The sequence below is a fragment of the Haemaphysalis longicornis genome, unplaced genomic scaffold (genome assembly GCF_048455015.1).
Source record: "Haemaphysalis longicornis isolate Haplotype H1 unplaced genomic scaffold, Haemaphysalis longicornis Haplotype H1 scaffold_1, whole genome shotgun sequence".
NCBI classification, from domain to species: Eukaryota; Metazoa; Arthropoda; class Arachnida; order Ixodida; family Ixodidae; genus Haemaphysalis; species Haemaphysalis longicornis.
In genome coordinates this window covers 237,104,475-237,112,858 of record NW_027526203.1, presented here as the reverse complement: position 1 = coordinate 237,112,858, position 8,384 = coordinate 237,104,475, and the positions used below count along the sequence as shown (strand labels likewise).

The 8,384-nt window shown below is 44.2% G+C and overlaps 1 long non-coding RNA gene across 1 annotated transcript; it reads left to right on the top strand.

The window, feature by feature from the left end:
- Positions 1-1,736: 1,736 nt before the first annotated feature.
- LOC144168785 (uncharacterized) lies at positions 1,737-4,832 on the top strand. Its single transcript, XR_013322233.1, has 4 exons — positions 1,737-1,969; positions 3,026-3,107; positions 3,579-3,665; positions 4,311-4,832. It is a non-coding gene; the product is annotated as an uncharacterized LOC144168785 (long non-coding RNA).
- The last annotated feature ends 3,552 nt before the right edge of the window (positions 4,833-8,384 follow it).

Below are 8,384 nucleotides of genomic sequence, written 5' to 3'. Positions count from 1 at the left end.
GCTTCTCTGTAGAGCCAAGGCGAGGATTCTTACGTGACTTTTTTCGGGGATCACAGGATGGCTGATTGTTAGGGTTTTTTAAATTTGCCGTGTAGCGCCATTCATCGTTTGCCGGACACAGCTTGCGAGGCTAACAGGACCGCAAAATTTTTAAAAGCTATTTTAAGTTTCGTGTAATTAGACGCCAGGTACTCGGGTTTGATTCTTATTGGGGCACATTTTAGTTCGTTTCTGGTTGCAATGTAGGCTTTACTTGGTTTCTGAGAGCCTGGTGTTCATCTTTAGCCACCTGTTTAAGCTAGGCACCACAATGTTGGCACCGGCGTCAATTTAGGTCGTCTGAAAGGCGCTTTGGTGTCGGCGTAAGTTGTAGGCACGGCTGGTGACCATGTCTTCTCAGCATGCGACCACACACGGCGCGTACAACGTACTTCAGTGCGCAGGTGTGGCACCTGCTCAAATCACAGATCTTTTCTTTTGTTTCGGCCGTGGAATCATTGTCCTCCTTTCCACAGTCTATATTTCTGATTCCGGTGAGCTCTCGTATCTGGCTGCCTCAGTTGTAGTTCCCTGTTAGCATAGATGACGTAATTCCGTGGATGCTTGATGAGCACGGCTGATAGCGGACGGCTAGCAGCCACGGCAAAATCGAAAAATGAGCCTAATAGCGCTAGCACGTTAAAAAAAAACGAGAACCAGCAAACGAAATCTAATATAGTGGCCTCCCGCGATTAGGTGAACGAAGCACAAAAAATCAACAAAATGCGCTGTCTGGTCTAGCGTGCTCCTCCAAGGCCACCAAGGAAACGCGAGGTTGGGGAATCGAAGGAAGGGCGTTAGAATGTTTAGGCATAAGTGGAGAATAATACGAATTCCTGTGTTTTTTTTTTTCTCACAATTTAGATTTTGACGAGATAGGGAAGTGTCCAGTTGCGCAGGTTACAACAAGCGCGGGATGGCCTATGATGACTTGCCCTATTTGACGAATTCACCTATGATGAGTTGGCGCTGACGAGTTCTCTTGTGACGAGTTCTCCTAGACCCAGTGGTGATATGCTGTTGTCGTTGCTGGCTAGTAAGGGCGGTCAGGAAACGCGCAGAACTGTGTATCCGGAGAGATTTGGTTGGCGTGCGAGCACACTGCCAAGTCGACTGATTGATTGATTGATTGATTGATTGATTGATTGATTGATTGATTGATTGATTGATTGATTGATTGATTGATTGATTGATTGATTGATTGATTGATTGATTGATTGTAGGGTTTACCTGTCAACACCTGTCTGATGCGCTGGCTTCACCGCAGTACACACGAAACTTTTCTGCAATACACGATGGCCTACCACGCGTGCACAGAGTAGCGACGGAGCAATTCGCGCCGAATCTTCGCACCATCCATGCTTTGCAAGCGCCGAATGTCAGCTGAGAGAGCGAGGCTACACTCTAATCCTGGTAACCCATAATGTAACTTCTAAAGGGATGTAACCTATAAAATAAAGGTTACAATGGATTCATTTTGATGTTTTCTTTATCCTAGTCCATTCTAAGGGTTACAAGCGTGAAGTTAAAAGCGGTTTATAGGTTACATTAATGATTTATTGGTTACATCAACAAAATCTGACATGTAACCCTTACGTTGTAACCTATAAAACGCCCTGTAACCTATAAGAGATGCTCGTCGCGCCTTCTCTCCAGGCGGCCGTTGATTTCTCTGTTGTATGACGGGATATAGAGAAATGGCGGCGCCCGCAGGCCGGGTGGCCGCGTTGTCGTGCCACTCGAGCCTTTTTACCGCTGTGATACCCCTACGATGAAGCGAGGATTGCTGTTACAAGACTTATTTGTCGGCGTGAGTAGCGGAGGCTGCGGCGAGCCCATTTGTGACTGGCAGCGCTACACGGCCCGTTCTACGACCAGCGTCAAGTTCGCATGTTTGACCAGTGCCCCGGCGCCAGTGAAAGCGAACTCGGTGAGTATATTTCCGTAACGGTTTCCGTGTTTTCATTGGATGTATCTTTTCGCAGGGTGCTTTTCAATTTGAAATTGCAGCATTCGAGAGGGATTTTCGTTACCCGACTGGTTGCTTCGCTGGATGTTTTCTGTTGCCCGCGACGGCAATTGAATGAAATCACGGGCTTGTGTTCGTTGCGTCAGACTAGAGCGGACGATCGTGAAAGCCCGTACATCATAACAGATAACGGCGCTCGTGACCTGCTTTCTGCTCTGCGCGCCTTCGTCATGTGTTGAGCGTTTTGTTTACGCTGTTGGCTGCATCGGGCGCACTTGACGAGTTATTGGCCCATGTAGTTGTCAGGTAGCTCTGCTTGAATATTTGATTTTTCCCAATAAAGTCTTATATTATCGCGCTATTCTCTGGGTATTATCATTTTCTTTCAGCCATCGGGAAATAATCATTTTTCTCGCTGCATATATTCGGAATGATGTCTAGTTTATTGGTCTTGTAGTAATATATCCGGATAAACACAATGTGTGTGCTGCAGAAAAGTAGTCCACTAAATGCTGCCCGAAATTTCTAAACTCACTTTTGTCCAGCACAAGCCTCTCTTTTTTTGTGAAAGTTGCCCTGCCGCACAATAAAAAGTTTTTATATCTACAACACTCTTCATTTTTGTCATTCTTTTCCTTGAGTGGGTAAATTTGGTGTTAGTCATTTTGAGGTAGCGGGGCATTGTCACCATGTTAAGTGGGTTTATTATTCCCATTCGCACAAATCAGTCGCTTATTTATTCGCGTGGTATTGCAGGGCAAATGGTTGTCCCGCGTGATACTAGTGTAGTGCAGTAAAGCGACTTTACAGAATGGTGTTATGTATGAGCCAGCATGCAGGCTGCTTGATTGTTGTTGTTTTTTGATGATACAGAAATTGTGACGAATTACACAGAGACAAGTAAGTGCAGGTGTAAAAATGGGTGCTGCACCCTCATCGGTTCCTGGCTGTTCAAAAAGTGTGGTTGCATATGGCTACCTTTGCTATTACTTATAAGCACTACTGTTTTTCTTGCAGGCAGTGTTCCTTGAGCTGACAACCAGGACTCCCCTGCGTATGACACAAGTTGAAATGAAGTCTGATTTCCGTGGAAACAACGGTATGAAAATGCAATAACTAAAACTCATTCATTCAAATATTCTTTGTAAAGATGGCACCCAGGCCTGCACAGACAAAAGTATGACTCACTTGTAAAAATGCGAGGCCTTACTTCAAGTGTTACGATGTTATATTTCGTATCCTATTTTGCCTCATGTTTAGTGACTCTTTCTATCAGTTCGTTACTACATGAACTTTATGAATTCACATAACGATTTCCTCAGCATGGAGCTTTGTAGTTTTTCAGCAACTCTACCTATTCTATAAGATGCGTGGTTTTGCAGAGCCAACAAGAACAACTCTTTTTCGAAAAGAGCTCTTTAAGAAAGCTCCAGTTGTTAGTGAGGGCTTGTGCTGTGTTCTTTTCTTCGTCTTGTCAAGTTAGAGATATTTTTCATTATGAATGTATACCAACTGGCCAGCTCTAAAGCCTATTACATTTTAACCCAAATAACCCTTTGAGTCATTCCAGGTACAGACCTCCCGGGAATGCCACTTGAAGATCGGTGCAAGTTCTAGATGTATCCTATCCCACAACACATTTGAACGAAGAAAAAATGTAAGTTGGCGATTCCTTTTTACGAATAGCCGAGGAAGAAACCACCGGTAGAACACCTTACTGAAATGAAAAACGTTTCGGCTTCCACGTGGGGTCCTCGTTCAAAATGAAACTGCCAGTACAAGGGGGGGAGGCAGATGTTTAAGTACAGCCAAAAATGTGACGCAGACGGCGTCAGCATCGTGAAAGCACGTTTCCTGGGTTTAGTGCGACGTTCGCTCTGTTGCGTGTACTAGTGATTCCACATGAAGGCGCGGAAATGTTTTTGCTTTCTGCAAACGTATGTCAGTTTATCTCGTAGCCCAAAGTTTCTGCCTGTTCTGGGTGAGCATGCAGAAACATTTCGTGAGATAAACAGGAACACGACACGATTAAAATTCGGGAAGGTTGGCCGGTATGACTATAGTGGCTTCGCGTTGCTTTGAACAATGCGGCCAAATTACTCTGTGTAATGATTACTGAAATGATGTGAAATTATTTGAAAGGCCGTAAATCACTTCTTCTCTGGTGTGGCCTTTCATTTCATTCTCTGGTCTCCGTTTTCATTTTCCTGCAATATATTTTTCGTACTTCACATGCCTGTGATTTGGTGGGAGGGGCTTATGGTTGCACTGGATTTTGTTCTTTTTCTGAAATTTTCTGTAGATGGCTCTTCAAGGTGGGGAAATCCAAGAGACGGCCCCTCACATTTATACCTCCATCTGCGGCAGCAGGGAACAAGTCATTCAGATGACCTCGGGGAAATCTTCAGCGTGCCCTGATTTTGTGCCTGCTTGTGTACTACGTAAATGGCGAAGCTTATCTCTGAATTTTCCCAAGCGCCTTTTTTCATGCAGGAAATTATAGATCCCATATAAAGTTTATCCAAAAGACAGATTGCGATCGGCCTAGAAACTTGTTAGTGCTGCATAAAAACGATAACTTGGCGTGGGAATCACAACTCAGGTGGAACTGTAAAGAGGAACCTAAGAGGGGAGTGTAAAGATGGATTCGTAAGGACAAGTGAATTCCAAGTGTAATATTAGACTCTGAGTGAAACAGAGAATGCAGGGAACATAGCCATAAACACTGCTGTGTATGAAACAGTGAATTTGTAATAAATGTTCTTTCTACTTTCCCACATTCTGCGTTTTTTCTGTGGGGAACCATGACAATAACGCTGTACTGGGAAAGTGCACCTCTGAGAACCATCTAATAAATGTAGCTCAAACTCGAATTCGTCTGAAATTGTTCAATTGCAGTACCAAACAATTTGAAATACTTTGCATACATCCGTGCAAATATTGAGGTAAAGAATCTGTATATTTGACCATGTTTGTGAAGCTGTTCACGCAACATTTATTAAATAGGTTTAATAAGGATATGTCAATAAACCGAGTTTTACCTGGAAGTCTAAAGCAATATAGGAAACGCCAGTTCGCCCAGGAATCCGCACTCGTCTAATATTCATTAAGGAACGATAATTACATTGGGATGGTTCGCAGCTTTGCTTTTTAATAAATAGCCCACAGGTGTTTCATAATAATAAATGTGAATGTTCAAAACTACTGATTCCAAACTTCTTAAAATGTGCGCCTGTTAAATGCGCAAATATGTGTGCATGTACTGCAATTCTCTTTTGATAATCATGGCCTAAGTTGTCAGACAAGAATTTTTGGCTTAAGGCTATGTTATAACTTTGGCGTCCTTTTGAAGTATGCTATCAAGTGCATGTTTCCACTAAAGCTTAGTTTCACTAAAGCCTAACGTTGTTTAACTAAAGCTAAAATTCATGCCCGCAATTTATTAAAAGACCTATCGTGCATGTTTGATACTGGTTTCGTAAACGGCACAAACCTGATGCAAACATCAAATTTAGTTATGCCTGTTTATAAGACTAAAGCGTTGCCAATACTCACAAAGATTTTTCGGTGACAACCTTGGTAATGATTATCGAACAGGTAGTGCAATGCATATATATTAAGACAACGTTTTCAAGCTTTTTAGTACCGCAATTTTAGGAATTATAAAAGTAACTTCTCTTTTAGCCCCAGCCGTGTGGCCGGCAGTTTGTTCAAAGGACGAACAAAAGACACCCGACGCAAAAGTTTAGACAGCGCAATGGACAGCATGGTCGCACATATCGTCTTCCACTAACGCGATATTTGTTTATTACGCGGGAAAGGTGCCTTCGGGGCGTCGCCACAGCGGCGCCGGCGAAAGCGCGCCTGGCACGCAACCTGACACCTTCCAAATGTGTGGCCTTGGACGGCGGTAGATGTAACTTAAATAAAGGTATACATGCTGAAGGCGGCAAAGTAACCGATAACTGAGTAACTCTTACGTGTATACGTATATAAGGGTTACGAAGATATAGGTTACATTTGTACCTTATAAATTATAGGTTACAAAAATTCGAAAATGTATACCTCTATTAAGGGTTACCCAGCTTAGAGTGTATAGAAGCAACCGCTGCACACGAAAACATGACTCACAGGCGCGAGCACCTACGGTGGCAGAACGAACTAGGTAGTACACTGCGCGGGCGCCGCGCTTGATGGAGTCTCGTACACTTTCGTATCCGCCGTAGTATCATATTCGGCGAGCCTAATGGCATATGCCTCATCCTTTCCGTACTCCAGTGGTTCCTGCGGCTCATTCCAGCTTCAGGCGGGTTCTCCCATCTGGTCGCTGCTGTCCGCGATTCCGGTTGGGGATAATGACCTATTTCTACGGACGTTTGAGAAGCACGGCTGATAAGCACGGGTGAGGACAACGAAAGCGGCGGACATCGGTTCCTCCCAAAAAATGACTCAATGAGCCCATAATTACGCTATCGCCTTAAAATAATTTTTAAAAATGCATCGGCAGCTCCTTTCCTTTTCAATTATAACTTCATTGGCTGGCTAGAAAATCCTAAACTGACGTCATGTGGTCTTCGCCACTTGAAAAACCATTATTAAAGCGATAGTGTTGCAAGGTTCATTCAGTGATTTCCCATAGGCGACAGCCGTCCGTAGCTGCCGTGCTCAACAAGCACCAGCGGAAACACGTAATCACCGCCACCCGGAAACAGAGCAACGCCAAGTTGCACCTCAGAGAAGGGCCTTTGTCAGTCATTTTGAGTACCATTTCCCCTCTAGGTACTTTAACAGCTTCGTTGTCCAATAATTTAAAAAATATAAATGTCACTCAAAAATGATAGCCTTACTTGGGCTACCTAAACGCGAAAAATTTTGTCTGTCGGTGTGTCTGTCCCTCGATTAAGCCGCCCGGCCTAAAGTTCAAACAATTCCTGAACAAGAAGTGCATTATAGGCAAGACTGTTCGAAACCACTGAAACTGCTGGCGTGCGTCATTACATATCAGCATTGTTCAGCAAAAAAAAATCATTAGGCATATTTGAGGTATAACATTAGCAGCACAAAACTCACTGTAGCAGCGTTTTTTTTTAATTAAAAAATGTGGGATTTGTTTTTTGATAACAAAAAAAGGGTGAAAATGGTGTCGAAGGGCAGTGAGAAAACAGGACAAATTGAAAAAAAAAATACAGTTCCCTTCCACTCTGTGAAAAAGGATGAAAAGTGAAGTTGGGTGCAGTACAAGGAGTGGACAGAACAAAACCCGTTTGTTTGTAATTCGCGATTGGGCATACTTCCTAGTTAACTGGCTGAATGAAACTTGCAAGGACTAGAGTTTTATTGTAGCTGACAAACATGAGGCTGTCCGTTTCCTTCCCGTAGAAGACGATGTATTGTCAGCAGACGGGGATTACACAATATTTACAACTTCCCTGTGAACTACGTAATTACGAAAAGTAAGTGAAACTCGGCTTACTGTTACAGTCGCTTGATCGGATATTTCTCTTATAATTTGTATTGCAATAGTTTTGATTAAACAAGAGTTCCAGCCATTTTCTATAACATTCTGTCAGAATGGTTGTGAGTCGGTGAGGTGAACGTGCACGCCCCCCCCCTCCTACCACCCGTGGACGCATAAAGGGGTGACCGGTGATGCGCGCGAGCTTAGGCGGGAAAGACACCAGCCAAAACGTCGCCCCACAAACCCTCCATGAAGGCAACACACCATACTAGTTCTGGTGACGATGGTGGTGGTGGTGGTGGTAAAACGCTTATTGAGCTTAAAGGGAAAGGGTAGAAGGGTGTGGTTGGCCTCCTAAGTGCAGAAGGCCTCTTTTCCGGGCTGCCTCGAGGGCGTGCCGCAGCAGGGCGACCTGGCGCTCCGGAGACGAAAAATTTTCGTTCTACGCCGCTTTGTCCGCGCACGCTGTATGGGGAAACCAAGATATATACAGCTTCGCTGTAAAAAGACGGCTAGATCCTGGAGCTCTTTCAAGAACAATGGAAAGAAAGGGTCCCATCATGGCACGCGAGCAGTTAGAATGGAGGAAAATGGATGGAAGTGGGGAGACCAGAACAGTGTGAGGGGGGTGGAGAGGGCAGAGAACGTTACGAGGGAGTGCTGGAAGAAGGCTATCGTCTTTCGATCACATTTGCAGCAGAGCAAGCAGAAAGGCAGCCCTGCCTTTTTTCTTCTTTTATTGGGGCTTCGGGTTCAGGGACAATTTTCAGAAAGTCTGTGTAGGAGGTGTCGTAGGATGTGGTTGGCGTTGACTTCTCAGAAGTGCGTTCGTCTTTCTTTGTAGGGGATCCCTTCTCCCGACTTCGTGCAAGTTGGTCATTTTGAATCATAAGAAAGGTGTGAAAGCATTCCGCATGT